We start from the raw sequence: 17,768 nt of genomic DNA, 5'->3' as shown, positions 1-17,768 counted from the left end.
CTCTAGATTATTGTGGTCGATAATAAATACCGAGCCATGTACCATATGTACATTCACTCCAATGGCTTAGACTACTAGTTTTCATTTCTCAAACATTATGGCTAGTTCATATTTGATTAGAATATGCTCCCGACAGTGAAAAAATTATAACTGTTTGATGCACCTACCATATTTGTAGCCCGAGGGATCATTTTATTCTTCTTAGGTGAAAGGACCTTTGCCGTCTTGACTAAGCTTGATTTGATGGACAAGGGAACAAATGCACTTGATGTATGTTTCTATTTACTCTACTTTTTCCTGTGCATTTTGGGCTTATTAAGGACCTTTAGATTCCCAATACTTGTTCTTCTCGCTAAGGTTCTTGAAGGAAGAGCTTACAAGCTACAACGCCCATGGGGTTCGAATGGATCTCAACTAGGTAGAGATAGCCATTTATGTGTTTGGTTTGAGGGATAAGGGGTGGATAGGAGTTGTGGTGGCCTTTTCCAATTGAGAGGTGAGATTACGACCTAAATTGTGTCAATTTTAGAGAAACTTCTCTCATAGTAGATGAACATTTTGAACTTCTACCACAAAGAGGTGATATATTAGTACAAAGAGCAATGATATATATATATATATATATATATATATATATAGAGAGAGAGAGAGAGAGAGAGCTTAGGCAGTGATGACCATACCATACGTACACGTCCATCCTAGGGCATAGAAGTGCTACTGCTTTGGTTTCTTTGGAGCAGTGTTGCCTTTTCCACAAGCACTGACCCTCAGACAGAATTATCAGCAGAAATACATGGCAACCTATATTTTTTTGTTTTTTGTATAATTAACCTAGAGGCGTAAAGTGGAATAAAGGAAACATGAATATAAGAGCTTGGTAAGACAACATAAAAAAGGTATATCGCTTCATTTAATTGCGCTGCTAATCAGCCAACATACATTAGCTATAAGTAGGAAAACATAAGATAAATGAGATCATTATTGCGAGATTTGCTACATTGACATGTGGAAGTGCATCAGACATTTGTAAAGAAAGAGAGCCTAGAAAACATAGCAAAGGACAAATGAGGGGTTGGTGCCTGGGTGTTTTAGGCATATGAGCCTCACCTTTCCCTTTGAAGGCAGAGATAGGAGTGTTCAGCTATGAAACTTATATAGTACAATATTATTTAGTATAAAAGTTAGATCATGCGAAGTAAACTGAACATCGAGCAACAACATCATGCATACCTCATCCAAAGGTAATGTAGAAGGTGTGGTTGCTGGCACTACAGGTAAAGTTGGAAGCACAGGTAGTGCCTTGCCTGTATCCTCAGCAGAAGATGACGCTCCAGAACCATGTGGTGCATGACACTTTGGTTTCTTTGGAGCAGTGTTGCCTTTTCCACAAGCACTGACCCTGAGACAGAATTATCAGCAGAAATACATGGCAACCTATATTTTTGTTTTTTGTATAATTAACCTAGAGGCGTAAAGTGGAATAAAGGAAACATGAATATAAGAGCTTGGTAAGACAACATAAAAAAGGTATATCGCTTCATTTAATTGCGCTGCTAATCAGCCAACATACATTAGCTATAAGTAGGAAAACATAAGATAAATGAGATCATTATTGCGAGAAAGGAAAAGGTCGTGCCCTGGAGTATAAAACATACAAGCTAAAGGAACAAGTGAAGGAAATATGCCCTAGAGGCAATAATAAAGTTATTATTTATTTCCTTATTTCATGATAAATGTTTATTATTCATGCTAGAATTGTATTAACCGGAAACATAATACATGTGTGAATACATAGACAAACAGAGTGTCACTAGTATGCCTCTACTTGACTAGCTCATTAATCAAAGATGGTTATGTTTCCTAACCATAGACAAAGTAGTTGTTATTTGATTAATGGGATCACATCATTAGTTGAATGATCTGATTGACATGACCCATTCCATTAGCTTAGCACCCGATCGTTTAGTATGTTGCTATTGCTTTCTTCATGACTTATACATGTTCCTATGACTATGAGATTATGCAACTCCCGTTTACCGGAGGAACACTTTGGGTGCTACCAAACGTCACAACGTAACTGGGTGATTATAAAGGAGCATTACATGTGTCTCCAAAGGTAGATGTTGGGTTGGCGTATTTCGAGATTAGGATTTGTCACTCCGATTGTCGGAGAGATATCTCTGGGCCCTCTCGGTAATGCACATCACATAAGCCTTGCAAGCATTACAACTAATATGTTAGTTGTGAGATGATGTATTACGGAACGAGTAAAGAGACTTGCCGGTAACGAGATTGAACTAGGTATTGGATACCGACGATCGAATCTCGGGCAAGTAACATACCGATGACAAAGGGAACAACGTATGTTGTTATGCGGTCTGACCGATAAAGATCTTCGTAGAATATGTAGGAGCCAATATGGGCATCCAGGTCCCGCTATTGGCTATTGACCGGAGATTTGTCTCAGTCATGTCTACATTGTTCTCGAACCGTAGGGTCCGCACGCTTAACGTTACGATGACAGTTATTATGAGTTTATGCATTTTGATGTACCGAAGTTAGTTCGGAGTCCCAGATGTGATCACGGACATGACGAGGAGTCTCGAAATGGTCGATACATAAATATTGATATATTGGATGACTATATTCGGACACCGGAAGGGTTCCGGAGAAGTATCGGATAAACCGGAGCACCGGGGGGTTACCGGAACCCCCCGGGGGGTTAATGGGCCTCATGGGCCTAAAGTGGAGAAGAGGAAGGGGCTGCCAGGGCAGGCCGCGCGCCCCCTCTCCCCCTACTCCGAATTGGACAAGGAGGGAGGGGCGGCGCCCCCCCTTTCCCTCTCTCTCCCCTCTCTCCTAATTGGACAAGGAAACGGGAGGGGAGTCCTACTCCCGGTAGGAGTAGGACTCCTCCTGCGCCCTCCTCTAGGCCGGCCGCACCCCCCTTGGATCCTTTATAGACGGAGGCAGGGGGGCACCCTAGTACACAGAAGTTGATCCTCGTGATCGTTCCTCAGCCGTGTGCGGTGCCCCCTGCCACCATATTCCACCTCGGTCATATCGTTGTAGTGCTTAGGCGAAGCCCTGCGTCGGTAGAACATCATCATCGTCACCACGCCGTTGTGCTGACGGAACTCATACCCGAAGCTTTGCTGGATCGGAGCCCGGGGAGCGTCATCGAGCTGTACATGTGCCAAGAACTCGGAGGTGCCGGAGTAACGGTGCTTGGATCGGTCGGATCGGGAAGAAGACGTACGACTACTTCCTCTACGTTGTGTCAACGCTTCCGTTGTGATCTACAAGGGTACGTAGATTATACTCTCCCCTCTCGTTGCTATGCATCACCATGATCTTGCGTGTGCGTAGGAAAATTTTGAAATTACTACGTTCCCCAACAACAAGAACACTTCCTACACCAAGTGGAGAAGCAGACATACATTTTACTAGAAACTGGTTAATGGCACAGGCTATGAGCACATACCTCTTGGGTTTACCGTGGTCCGACACAACATTCTTTGGATCATCAAGAGGTGCAGCAAGAGCTTCCTCAGTAACCTGTTTAGTTTTTTGCATTGAGATAACCATGAATCCAAGGATGGATAGCGCACAGAGCAGGAAATAAAGTACATTATGAATGTAGGCACCTACATTTGGTTTGGACGCATGATTTTCAACATTTACAGAAGATGCAGTTTCTTCGGCCACAACAAAGCTTGGGCACAGAACCAGGCAGCTGAGCATCTTTTTTGAAAACATGTGGAAAGGCAGCTGAGCAGCTTTGTCCTTAGAAGTTGAGGCAAAGAGCTTGCGACGGGCATTCTTGAGGCATGGTGATTTGCTAGATTGACATGTGGAAGTGCATTAGACATTTGTAAAGAAAGAGAGCCTAGAAAACATAGCAAAGGACAAAGGAGGGGTTGGTGCCTAGGTGTTTTAGGCATATGAGCCTCACCTTTCCCTTTGAAGGCAGAGATAGGAGTGTTCAGCTATGAAACTTATATAGTACAATATTATTTAGTATAACAGTAAGATCATGCGAAGTAAACTGAACATCAAGCAACAACATCATGCATACCTCATCCAAAGGTAATGTAGAAGGTGTGGTTGCTGGCACTACAGGGAAAGTCGGAAGCACAGGTAGTGCCTTGCCTGTATCCTCAGCAGAAGATGACGCTCCAGAACCATGTGGCGCATGACCAAATCTCAAAGGCGCAAGGTCAGTTTTGAAAGCATGATCAATCCTGTTGACTTGGAAGGACAACTGTGTGATTTTGTGTGTGCGTGAGAGAGAGAGAGAGAGAGAGAGAAGGCCTTTGAGTTGTCCATCACGATGCGGGGAAAAGTGGTTTGCCCCAAGAAGGTATATTCATCTGCGATTATCCGACATGATGCGGGACAAAGTGGTTTGCCACCTTGAAATGCTTTATTAAAAAATCTTATCTTTAATACTAACAATAAAAATGTTATTCAGACTTTTATTAACGTCTTGAAAACGCGCGTCTATATATAGTCTATCTAAGGCAAGCAAAGAATTTAATCCCGAGAATACTTTTGAAATTTTGGTTCGCGTCCTTCAATGGCGCCCCTCTTGTTCAAAAATTTCGGCCCAAAATAGGAAAAAGAAAAACAAAAAGAAAATCAGGCCCGACCCACGCAAAACCTATTCCCTCCCTTTCCCCTTCTCCTTCCCCGTCACACCGCCGTCAGGTCTCCCGCTCCGGCGATGGCGCCCCTTCCGCCTCTGCCTCCGCCTCCTCCTCGCCGACCACGCCCCTCCTGCAATCTCCCATGCATCCAAACCACTTTCTCCCCTCTCCCACCCCCACCTCCTGCACCTGCGAGGAGCGATTCGTCGAGGAACCGCTGAGCAAGGCCATCGACGCGTGCTCGATCCGGTGTCTCTGTTTCTCTCTCGTGCTCAATCCCGATCCACCCCCTTCTCTCGGCGCGGCGCATGCTGGAAAGCTCGCTGCTGCGGTGGGCCTTGTGTTGGAAATATGCCCTAGAGGCAATAATAAAAGCATTATTATTATATTTCCTTATTCATGATAATTGTCTTTATTCATGCTATAATTGTGTTATCCGGAAATCGTAATACATGTGTGAATAACAGACACCAACATGTCCCTAGTAAGCCTCTAGTTGACTAGCTCGTTGATCAACAGATAGTCATGGTTTCCTGACTATGGACATTGGATGTCATTGATAACGAGATCACATCATTAGGAGAATGATGTGATGGACAAGACCCAATCCTAAACATAGCACAAGATCGTATAGTTCGTTTGCTAGAGTTTTTCCAATGTCAAGTATCTTTTCCTTAGACCATGAGATCGTGTAACTCCCGGATACCGTAGGAGTGCTTTGGGTATACCAAACGTCACAACGTAACTGGGTGACTATAAAGGTAGACTACGGGTATCTCCGAAAGTGTCTGTTGGGTTGACATGGATCAAGACTGGGATTTGTCACTCCGTATGACGGAGAGGTATCACTGGGCCCACTCGGTAATGCATCATCATAATGAGCTCAAAGTGACCAAGTGTCTGGTCACGGGATCATGCATTACGGTACGAGTAAAGTGACTTGCCGGTAACGAGATTGAACGAGGTATTGGGATACCGACGATCGAATCTCGGGCAAGTAACATATCGATTGACAAAGGGAATTGCATACGGGGTTGATTGAATCCTCGACATCGTGGTTCATCCGATGAGATCATCATGGAGCATGTGGGAGCCAACATGGGTATCAAGATCCCGCTGTTGGTTATTGACCGGAGAGTCGTCTCGGTCATGTCTGCTTGTCTCCCGAACCCGTAGGGTCTACACACTTAAGGTTCGATGACGCTAGGGTTGTGAAGATATGTATATGCAGTAACCCGAATGTTGTTCGGAGTCCCGGATGAGATCCCGGACGTCACGAGGAGTTCCGGAATGGTCCGGAGGTAAAGAATTATATATAGGAAGTGCTGTTTCGGCCATCGGGACAAGTTTCGGGGTCACCGGTATTGTACCGGGACCACCGGAAGGGTCCCGGGGGTCCACCGGGTGGGGCCACCTATCCCGTGGGGCCCCATGGGCTGAAGTGGGAGGGAACCCAGCCCAAAGTGGGCTGGGGCGCCACTCCCCTAGGGCCCATGCGGCTAGGGTTGAGGGGAAACCCTAAAGGGGGCGCCCCCTTGCTTGGGGGGCAAGCCCCCCACCCTTGGCCGCCGCCCCCCCTGGGAGATTCCATCTCCTAGGGCCGGCGCTCCCCCTAGAACCCCTATATATAGTGGGGGAGAGGAGGGACTTCATAGACCAGCCCCTGGCGCCTCCCTCTCTCCCCGTTACGTCTCTCTCTCGTAGTATAGGCGAAGCCCTGCTACTCTGACGCCCTGCATCCACCACCACGCCGTCGTGCTGCTGGATCTTCATCAACCTCTCCTTCCCCCTTGCTGGATCAAGAAGGAGGAGACGTCTCCCGTCCCGTACGTGTGTTGAATGCGGAGGTGCCGTCCGTTCGGCGCTTGGTCATCGGTGATTTGGATCACGTCGTGTTCGACTACATCATCACCGTTCTTTGAACGCTTCCGCACGCGATCTACAAAGGTATGTAGATGCATCCGATGATTCGTTGCTACATGAACTCCTAGATGGATCTTGGTGAAACGAGTAGGAAAATTTTTGTTTTCTGCAACGTTCCCCATCAGTGGCATCATGAGCTAGGTCTATGCGTAGTTCTTCTTGCGCGAGTAGAACACAATTTGTTGTGGGTGTAGATTTGTCAACTTTCTTGCCGCTACTAGTCTTTTCTTGCTTCAGCGGCATTGTGGGATGAAGCGGCCCGGACCAACTTTACACGAACGCTTACGTGAGACCGGTTCCACCGACTAACATGCACTAGTTGCATAAGGTGGCTGGCGGGTGTCTGTCTCTCCCACTTTAGTTGGAGCGGATTCGATGAACAGGGTCCTTATGAAGGGTAAATAGAAGTTGACAAATCACGTTGTGGCTTTAACGTAGGTAAGAAGTCGTTCTTGCTAGAACCCTAAATTCAGCCACGAAAAACTTGCAACATCAATTAGAGGACGTCTAACTTGTTTTTTTGCAGCAAGTGGTTTGTGATATGATATGGCCAAAGTTGTGATGAATGATGAATGATCTATATGTGATGTACGAGATGTTCATGCTATTGTAATAGAAATCACGACTTGCATGTCGATGAGTATGACAACCGGCAGGAGCCATAGGAGTTGTCTTTATTCTTTTATATGACCTGCGTGTCATTGAGAAACGCCATGTAAATTACTTTACTTTATTGCTAAACGCGTTAGCCATAGTAGTAGAAGTAATAGTTGGCGAGCAACTTCATGGAGACACGATGATGGAGATCATGATGATGGAGATCATGGTGTCAAGCCCGTGACAAGATGATCATGGAGCCCCAAGATGGAGATCAAAGGAGCTATGTGATATTGGCCATATCATGTCACGTTTATTATTTGATTGCATGTGATGTTTATCATGTTTTGCATCTTGTTTACTTAGAACGACGGTAGTAAATAAGATGATCCCTCATAATAATTTCAAGAAGTGTTCCCCCTAACTGTGCACCGTTGCGACAGTTCGCTGTTTCAAAACACCACGTGATGATCGGGTGTTTTATTCAGACGTTCACATACAACGGGTGTAAGACAGATTTACACATGCAAACACTTAGGTTGACTTGACGAGCCTAGCATGTACAGACATGGCCTCGGAACACAGAAGACCGAAAGGTCGAGCATGAGTCGTATAGAAGATACGATCAACATGAAGATGTTCACCGATGTTGACTAGTCCGTCTCACGTGATGATCGGACACGGCCTAGTTAACTCGGATCATGTAATACTTAGATGACTAGAGGGATGTCTAATCTAAGTGGGAGTTCATTAATAATTTGATTAGATGAACTTAATTATCATGAACTTAGTCTAAAATATTTTACAATATGTCTTGTAGATCAAATGGCCCACGTAGTCCTCAACTTCAACGCGTTCCTAGAGAAAACCAAGCTGAAAGACGATGGCAGCAACTATACGGACTGGGTCCGGAACCTGAGGATCATCCTCATAGCTGCCAAGAAATATTATGTCCTACAAGCACCGCTAGGTGAAGCTCCCGTCCCACAGAACCAAGACGTTATGAACGCTTGGCAGACACGTGTTGACGACTACTCCCTCGTTCAGTGCGGCATGCTTTACAGCTTAGAGCCGGGGCTCCAAAAGCGTTTTGAGAGACATGGAGCATATGAGATGTTCGAAGAGCTGAAAATGGTTTTTCAAGCTCATGCCCGGATCGAGAGATATGAAGTCTCCGATAAGTTCTTCAGCTGTAAGATGGAGGAAAATAGTTCTGTCAGTGAGCACATACTCACTATGTCTGGGTTACATAACCGCTTGTCTCAGCTGGGAGTTAATCTCCCGGATGATGCGGTCATTGACAGAATCCTCCAGTCGCTTCCACCAAGCTACAAGAGCTTTGTGATGAACTTCAACATGCAGGGGATGCAAAAGACCATTCCTGAGTTGTTCTCGATGCTGAAATCAGCGGAGGTAGAAGTCAAGAAGGAACATCAAGTGTTGATGGTCAATAAAGCCACTAAGTTCAAGAAGGGCAAGGGTAAAAAGAACTTCAAGAAGGACGACAAGGAGGTTGCCGCGCCCGGCAAGCAAGCTGCCGGGAAGAAGCCAAAGAATGGACCCAAGCCCGAGACTGAGTGCTTTTATTGCAAGGGAAGCGGTCACTGGAAGCAGAACTGCCCTAAATACTTAGTAGACAAGAAGGCCGGCAAAACAAAAGGTATATGTGATATACATGTAATTGATGTGTACCTTACTAGTGTCCGTAGTAGCTCCTGGGTATTTGATACCGGTGCAGTTGCTCACATTTGTAACTCAAAGCAGGGGCTGCGGAATAAGCGGAAACTGGCAAAGGACGAGGTGACGATGCGCGTCGGGAATGGTTCCAAGGTCAATGTGATCGCCGTCGGCACGCTACCTCTATATCTACCTTCGGGATTAGTTTTAAACCTTAATAATTGTTATTTAGTGCCAGCTTTGAGCATGAACATTGTATCGGGATCTCGTTTAATTCGAGATGGCTACTCATTTAAATCCGAGAATAATGGTTGTTCTATTTATATGAAAGATATGTTTTATGGTCATGCTCCTATGGTGAATGGTTTATTCTTTATGAATCTCGAACGTAATACTACACATGTTCATAATGTGAGTACCAAAAGATTTAAGGTTGATAATGATAGTCCCACATACTTGTGGCACTGCCGCCTTGGTCACATAGGTGTCAAACGCATGAAGAAGCTCCATGCAGATGGACTTTTAGAGTCTCTTGATTATGAATCATTTGACATGTGCGAACCATGCCTCATGGGTAAGATGACCAAGACTCCGTTCTCAGGAACAATGGAGCGAGCAACCAACTTATTGGAAATCATACATACTGATGTGTGCGGTCCAATGAGTGTTGAGGCTCGTGGTGGCTATCGTTATGTTCTCACGCTCACTGATGATTTAAGTAGATATGGGTATATCTACTTAATGAAACACAAGTCTGAAACCTTTGAAAAGTTCAAGGAATTTCAGAGTGAGGTTGAAAATCAACGTGACAGGAAAATCAAGTTTCTACGATCAGATCGTGGAGGAGAATACTTGAGTCACGAATTTGGCACACACTTAAGAAAATGTGGAATAGTTTCACAACTCACGCCGCCTGGAACACCTCAGCGTAACGGTGTGTCCGAACGTCGTAATCGCACTCTATTAGATATGGTGCGATCTATGATGTCTCTTACCGATTTACCGCTATCTTTTTGGGGCTATGCTTTAGAGACTGCCGCATTCACTTTAAATAGGGCTCCGTCGAAATCCGTTGAGACGACACCGTATGAATTATGGTTTGGGAAGAAACCTTAGCTGTCGTTTCTAAAAGTTTGGGGATGCGATGCTTATGTTAAGAAACTTCAACCTGAAAAGCTCGAACCCAAGTCGGAAAAATGCGTCTTCATAGGATACCCAAAAGAAACTATTGGGTACACCTTCTACCTCAGATCCGAAGGCAAGATCTTTGTTGCCAAGAATGGATCCTTTCTAGAGAAGGAGTTTCTCTCGAAAGAAGTAAGTGGGAGGAAAGTAGAACTTGATGAAGTATTACCTCTTGAACCGGAAAATGGCGCAACTCAAGAAAATGTTCCTGAGGTGCCTGCACCAACTAGAGAGGAAGTTAATGATAATGATCAAGATACTTCTGATCAAGCTCCTACTGAAATTTGAAGGTCCACAAGGACACGTTCCGCACCAGAGTGGTACGACAACCCTGTCTTGGAAATCATGTTGTTAGACAACGGTGAACCTTCGAACTATGAAGAAGCGATGGCGGGCCCGGATTCCGACAAATGGCTAGAAGCCATGAAATCCGAGATAGTATCCATGTATGAAAATGAAGTATGGACTTTGACTAACTTGCCCGTTGAACGGCGAGCCATAGAAAATAAATGGATCTTTAAGAAGAAGACAGACGCGGATGGTAATGTGACCATCTATAAAGCTCGACTTGTCGCTAAGGGTTATCGACAAGTTCAAGGGGTTGACTACGATGAGATTTTCTCACCGGTAGCGAAGCTAAAGTCCGTCCGAATCATGTTAGCAATTGCTGCATTCTACGATTATGAGATATGGCAAATGGACGTCAAAACGGCATTCCTTAATGGTTTCCTTAAGGAAGAATTGTATATGATGCAGCCGGAAGGTTTTGTCGATCCTAAGAATGCTGACAAGGTGTGCAAGCTCCAACGCTCGATTTATGGGCTGGTGCAAGCATCTCGGAGTTGGAACATTCGCTTTGATGAGATGATCAAAGCGTTTGGGTTTACGTAGACTTATGGAGAAGCCTGCGTTTACAAGAAAGTGAGTGGGAGCTCTATAGCATTTCTCATATTATATGTAGATGACATACTTTTGATGGGAAATGATATAGAACTCTTGGACAACATTAAGGCCTACTTGAATAAGAGTTTTTCAATGAAGGACCTTGGAGAAGCTGCTTATATATTAGGCATCAAGATCTACAGAGATAGATCAAGACGCCTCATAGGTCTTTCACAAAGCACATACCTTGATAAAATATTGAAGAAGTTCAATATGGATCAGTCTAAGAAGGGGTTCTTGCCTGTGTTGCAAGGTGTGAAATTGAGCTCAGCTCAATGTCCGACCACGGCAGAAGATATAGAAGAGATGAGTGTCATCCCCTATGCCTCAGCCATAGGTTCTATTATGTATGCCATGCTGTGTACCAGACCTGATGTAAACCTTGCCGTAAGTTTGGTAGGAAGGTACCAAAGTAATCCTGGCAAGGAACACTGGACAGCGGTCAAGAATATCCTGAAGTACCTGAAAAGGACTAAGGAAATGTTTCTCGTTTATGGAGGTGACGAAGAGCTCGTCGTAAAGGGTTACGTCGACGCTAGCTTCGACACAGATCTGGATGACTCAAAGTCACAAACCGGATACGTGTATATTTTGAATGGTGGGGCAGTAAGCTGGTGCAGTTGCAAGCAGAGCGTCATGGCGGGATCTACATGTGAAGCGGAGTACATGGCAGCCTCGGAGGAAGCACATGAAGCAATATGGGTGAAGTAGTTCATCACCGACCTAGGAGTCATACCCAATGCGTCGGGGCCAATCAAACTTTTCTGTGACAACACTGGAGCTATTGCACTTGCCAAGGAGCCCAGGTTTCACAAGAAGACAAGGCACATCAAGCATCGCTTCAACTCCATTCGTGAAAATGTTCAAGATGGAGACATAGATATTTGTAAAGTACATACGGACCTGAATGTAACAGATCCGTTGACTAAACCTCTCCCTAGAGCAAAACATGATCAACACCAGAATTCCATGGGTGTTCGATTCATCACAATGTAACTAGATTATTGACTCTAGTGCAAGTGGGAGACTGTTGGAAATATGCCCTAGAGGCAATAATAAAAGCATTATTATTATATTTCCTTATTCATGATAATTGTCTTTATTCATGCTATAATTGTGTTATCCGGAAATGTAATACATGTGTGAATAACAGACACCAACATGTCCCTAGTAAGCCTCTAGTTGACTAGCTCGTTGATCAACAGATAGTCATGGTTTCCTGACTATGGACATTGGATGTCATTGATAACGAGATCACATCATTAGGAGAATGATGTGATGGACAAGACCCAATCCTAAACATAGCACAAGATCGTATAGTTCGTTTGCTAGAGTTTTTCCAATGTCAAGTATCTTTTCCTTAGACCATGAGATCGTGTAACTCCCGGATACCGTAGGAGTGCTTTGGGTATACCAAACGTCACAACGTAACTGGGTGACTATAAAGGTAGACTACGGGTATCTCCGAAAGTGTCTGTTGGGTTGACATGGATCAAGACTGGGATTTGTCACTCCGTATGACGGAGAGGTATCACTGGGCCCACTCGGTAATGCATCATCATAATGAGCTCAAAGTGACCAAGTGTCTGGTCACGGGATCATGCATTACGGTACGAGTAAAGTGACTTGCTGGTAACGAGATTGAACGAGGTATTGGGATACCGACGATCGAATCTCAGGCAAGTAACATATCGATTGACAAAGGGAATTGCATACGGGGTTGATTGAATCCTCGACATCGTGGTTCATCCGATGAGATCATCGTGGAGCATGTGGGAGCCAACATGGGTATCCAGATCCCGCTGTTGGTTATTGACCGGAGAGTCGTCTCGGTCATGTCTGCTTGTCTCCCGAACCCGTAGGGTCTACACACTTAAGGTTCGGTGACGCTAGGGTTGTGAAGATATGTATATGCAGTAACCCGAATGTTGTTCGGAGTCCCGGATGAGATCCCGGACGTCACGAGGAGTTCCGGAATGGTCCGGAGGTAAAGAATTATATATAGGAAGTGCTGTTTCGGCCATCGGGACAAGTTTCGGGGTCACCGGTATTGTACCGGGACCATCGGAAGGGTCCCGGGGGTCCACCGGGTGGGGCCACCTATCCCGGGGGGCCCCATGGGCTGAAGTGGGAGGGAACCCAGCCCAAAGTGGGCTGGGGCGCCACTCCCCTAGGGCCCATGCGGCTAGGGTTGAGGGGAAACCCTAAAGGGGGCGCCCCCTTGCTTGGGGGGCAAGCCCCCCACCCTTGGCCGCCGCCCCCCTGGGAGATTCCATCTCCTAGGGCCGGCGCCCCCCCTAGCACGCCTATATATAGTGGGGGAGAGGAGGGACTTCATAGACCAGCCCCTGGCGCCTCCCTCTCTCCCCGTTACGTCTCTCTCTCGTAGTATAGGCGAAGCCCTGCTACTCTGACGCCCTGCATCCACGACCACGCCGTCGTGCTGCTGGATCTTCATCAACCTCTCCTTCCCCCTTGCTGGATCAAGAAGGAGGAGATGTCTCCCGTCCCGTACGTGTGTTGAACGCGGAGGTGCCGTCCGTTCGGCGCTTGGTCATCGGTGATTTGGATCACGTCGTGTTCGACTACATCATCACCGTTCTTTGAACGCTTCCGCACGCGATCTACAAAGGTATGTAGATGCATCCGATGACTCGTTGCTAGATGAACTCCTAGATGGATCTTGGTGAAACGAGTAGGAAATTTTTTGTTTTCTGCAACGTTCCCCAACACCTTGACGGCGGCGAGCAGGGAGCCGGCGAGGTAGACCACAAGGGCCGTCATGGGCTCCACCTGCGCCCTCTTGCCGGCGGACTGCTGGTCGCCTCGGCCTCCCGCAGCATCTCCGACTGGCACAAGCTGCAGGTCCTGGGTGAGGTATCCACTCCCCTCTCCTTCCTTCCCCTTCCTGTCGAATGTGTGTGTGTAATGTATAGCAAACAATCCTGCTGTTGTGAGAACTATAAGCATAGTCTCAAGGCACAATCATAGTTCAAATAAACCTCTACCAACGTTAGATGTTGATTGTCTTATTTATGGGATGTTTTATTATGTGTGATGACTGGTTGTGGCTGGCTGGAAAATACTGGAATTTCGGTAGGATGCTACTTTCATACCACTTGACCGACCAGATTTCTTGTTAAATTGGAGAGAAAGAAAGATTGCAACCTATGTTATGCGGGAAGATTGCAAATCTTACATTTTTCTTCAACATGTGATACCTTAGATTTTACTTTGTCTTGATGTTTGGATTCTGCCGCGATTTGGCGCTTCCGCTGGTGATATGACTCTGTCCTTGTGTGTTTGCATCCCGACGAAGAAGCTGATTGTCGAGTGCCAGGTGGCTGGCCTGGGGGTGCTCACCAATGCCTACAACTTCTATTGGCTCCCAAGAGCGCATCCACATGTATGCTTTTATTGGCTGCCTCCAGCTGCTACCACGCATACATAACCACTCGGTTCCTCTTCCTCTGCTCTCTCTTATCCTCTGTGTGCCCATGGCCATCGAGCCATGGCAGGAGTACGTCATGGGTTGAGTCCTGCAACCATATATAGAAGTTAAAGTAATTAGGCCAACCCGGCATGTCTATTTGCTTTGAGAACCAGAAAATCTCTGTAACCCTTAATGATCAGATGCGTGTGTGTATAGCAAACAATCTTGCTGTGGTGAAGACTGTAAGCATAGTCTGAAGGCATTCGAAGTAAAAAAGTAAACTTGTTACCAACTTTAGACGTTGATTGCCTTATTTATGTTTTATGTGTGATAACTGATTAGATATGATGCAAAATACTGGAAGTTCGCTAGGATGCTACTTTCATACCATCCTGCTGACTGATTAGATTTGTTGTTAAATTGGAGAGAAACAAAGATTGCAACCTATGTCTGGAAGATGGTAAATCTTATATTTTTCTTCAGCTTTTGATCCCTTAGATTTTACCTTGTTTTGATGTTTGAATTCTGTCGTGATTTGGTGCTTTAGCTGGTGATATGACTCTGTAGTTGTGTGCTTGCAGCCCGGAGCAGAAGCTGGTTCATGAGTGCCAGGCGGTTGACCAGGTGGTGCTCACCAACGCCTACCGCTCCTAATGTCTGCCAAGAGCTTATCCACATGTATGCTCTTACTGGTTGCCTCAAGCCACTACTTCCTCATGCATACATAACCACTCGGTTCCTGTTCCTTTGCTCTCTCTTATGCTTTGTGTGCCCATGGCCATCGAGCCGTGGCAACAGTATGTCGCATTGAGTCCTGCAACGATAGAAGTTAAATTGATTAGGGAAACCCAACATGTCTATTTGCTTGTAAAATGCTTTATAATCTCTGTCGCACTTGATGATCAGTTACACCCCATTGACCTCTTTTTTCCTACGCGTGCCAGCCCATATGTTGTTACTTGTCCAGTACTCCCTCCATCCCATAATATATGAGTCTTTTTGACAGTACACTAGTGTAAAAAACACTCTTATATTATGGAACGGAAGGAGTAGCATTTTCTGCTTTTGAGTATTCTTACCCTTTTTGTAACATCGCAGTGATATCTACACCGAACTACAATTTTTCTTTTCATATGAATTGTGATCTTGATCTGTGATTAAGGGCCAAAAGTGTAGGAATTTCTTTATGATTGTTAACTGTTAAGACTTGATAGTGTTTATCTGTTCTGGCAAATCAACCGATGCCCTTACATAGTCAGAATTCAGAATGCGTTCAACAGTCCAGTATAGCATTTCTTGGATAACAAGCAGATTTGAACTAACTTTGACATCCATCTAGTAATTAAGCACATAAATGTCCACATCAAATGGTTTATTTTAATTAACCTATATGCTCATATATGCAGGCAAGGCAGTCCGGCGTCCCGCCCCCCAAGATGCGGGTATGCATGCTCGGTGATGCCAAGCATGTGGGGGAAGTATGTGCCATTTACTGGTATTGCTAAGCAATTCTCCTTCTCTCTATAACATAGTTTGATGGTCATGATGTACAAACAAGTAATGTTTGGTTCTTAGTTCTTACTGCAATACGCATTGTCGATTGGTGCAAAACTAGTGAATTTCAAATTGTATAACTACCGAGAGGGTAGTCAGGCTAGATGAGGATGACACTGGAGTCCGGTGGTCGGATTTCTTGTTATCAGGCAGTGTTCAATTTCTCTCTCTGCCTACTCCATGCTATGACAGTTTCCCTGTATTGCTGCCATTTGAAGAATTTTATGCTTACCATGGTCTGCTTTTATGAAGTGATATGATTGTTTGGTACCTACTAGGGCTATTTTTCCTCTGTATACATCTACATGCTTAGAAAAAGTTGGGCTATTTCTCTGTTGATGGTATCACTGTATTTGCTGCTTTATGATTGCGCGTGGGGCTGCTTGAGACTATTTTTGTGCCTTACATGTTTATTACTCCCTCTGTAAAGAAATATAAGAGCATCTGGATCACTAAAATTAGTGATCTGAACGCTCTTATATTTCTTTACGGAGGGAGTACTTAATTTTTAATATGGAGGTATTGTCTGGTTGCCTTCTTTTACAAGGCACTGACTGCTTGTACACAGCCTGATGTGAAGATGTTAATGGATATTAAAATAATATTTTTAAGTGCCAATCACATGTTTGATAGATCAGTCTATGATTCTACTGTATATGTGTGTACATCATGAGTTTCTCGAGCAACCCTGTCCCTTCTAACAGAATTATAAAATGAAAGTCATGTTTCTGTAACTAAATCTTATAGTTAATAATCTCGGACTTGTTTTTGTGATTGCCATGTTCAGCTGCATCACAACCTTCATGTCTGGCTAGTGGCTACTATGGCGCTTGATGGACTACCTCCTCAGCCACTACCTTGGTTTCGTACACAGCATGACGACAATGGTTTTGCTGCAACCGTGCCAGTGGTGACTGCCGCTTGGTTCTGGTGAGTCCCTGGTCTCCCCTCTCTCTCCATGTGCTTTGAGATGGTCCAGCCATGGAGTCGGTTGTGATACTGGCCATTGAGCCAATGATTTAGGGTTCGGTTATGTGGTTATGCAACGTGTGGTAATTTGCGTCCGAGGCATTTCAGTGATGCCACTCTTTTTCACGTTGAAGATCTGATGCATCCCCACCATGGATGTCTTTTGTACTAGCAATTTCTTTCTTTCAAAAAATCTTCGTTTTGGGCTTTAATGTGCGAGAGATGAGATTATGAATGCAATTAATTTCATTATTGGTTTGATTGGCTGATATGATGGCCCAAATACTGAGCTGAATCTGATGATCCTCTTGTTTTCACAAAAAGGCATCTGTTTTTGTTTGCATCTTAATTTCATTATTTTCCCGGCTTTGTATTTGGTAGAGTTATTTCATTTATCAATGAATGGTTATTTTCTTGTTCAGTATACGATGATCAATTGTGACACCCGAATAATTAAGCTAAAGTAAGCACACACTAATGGTGCCATGTCATCGCAATTAATTTTCTAAAAATCACTTTGATCCAAACCCAAGTAATTCAAATTTAAAGTACAAGTCAAATATTTACATCCTCAAACATGCAAACAAAATAGTTCATAATATTACTAATATTCAATAGGTATTTGTCATGAAGAAACCCACATCAAATGAATTCTTAAATTGACCCTAGAGATATTTTAGGTGGTCCAACAACATTTAAAATTGGAATTTAAAATAAACAATAATTTAAACATTTACAAATAAAATAAAGTTTTGTGTGTGGCCTCAAAATGTTTCCTTGAATCTAAGTGCCATCTTTTGTCAGTAACAAAAATCATTTGCCCACTCAATTAAGAGATA

General features: G+C 44.6%; 1 long non-coding RNA gene, 1 other non-coding gene and 1 pseudogene across 3 annotated transcripts; all 3 read left to right on the top strand.

The window, feature by feature from the left end:
- Window positions 1–14,365: 14,365 nt before the first annotated feature.
- LOC125548081 (uncharacterized) lies at window positions 14,366–17,494 on the top strand. 2 transcript variants are annotated; one of them, XR_007300893.2, is made up of 4 exons: window positions 14,366–14,682; window positions 14,988–15,084; window positions 15,813–15,901; window positions 16,748–17,494. It is a non-coding gene; the product is annotated as an uncharacterized LOC125548081 (long non-coding RNA). The 2 variants fall into 2 exon arrangements; XR_007300891.2 differs by having other exon boundaries at window positions 14,366–15,084.
- LOC125549732 (small nucleolar RNA Z101) lies at window positions 16,998–17,077 on the top strand (annotated as a pseudogene).
- LOC125549733 (small nucleolar RNA Z102/R77) lies at window positions 17,150–17,235 on the top strand. Its single transcript, XR_007301459.1, has one exon. It is a non-coding gene; the product is annotated as a small nucleolar RNA Z102/R77 (small nucleolar RNA).
- Window positions 17,495–17,768: the final 274 nt, after the last annotated feature.

This window comes from Triticum urartu, chromosome 3A (genome assembly GCF_056163025.1).
Source record: "Triticum urartu cultivar PI428250 chromosome 3A, HENAU_Tu73, whole genome shotgun sequence".
Classification (NCBI taxonomy): domain Eukaryota; kingdom Viridiplantae; phylum Streptophyta; class Magnoliopsida; order Poales; family Poaceae; genus Triticum; species Triticum urartu.
The sequence above is the reverse complement of the archived record's forward strand: the minus strand, read 5'-3'. Positions and strand labels throughout refer to the sequence as shown.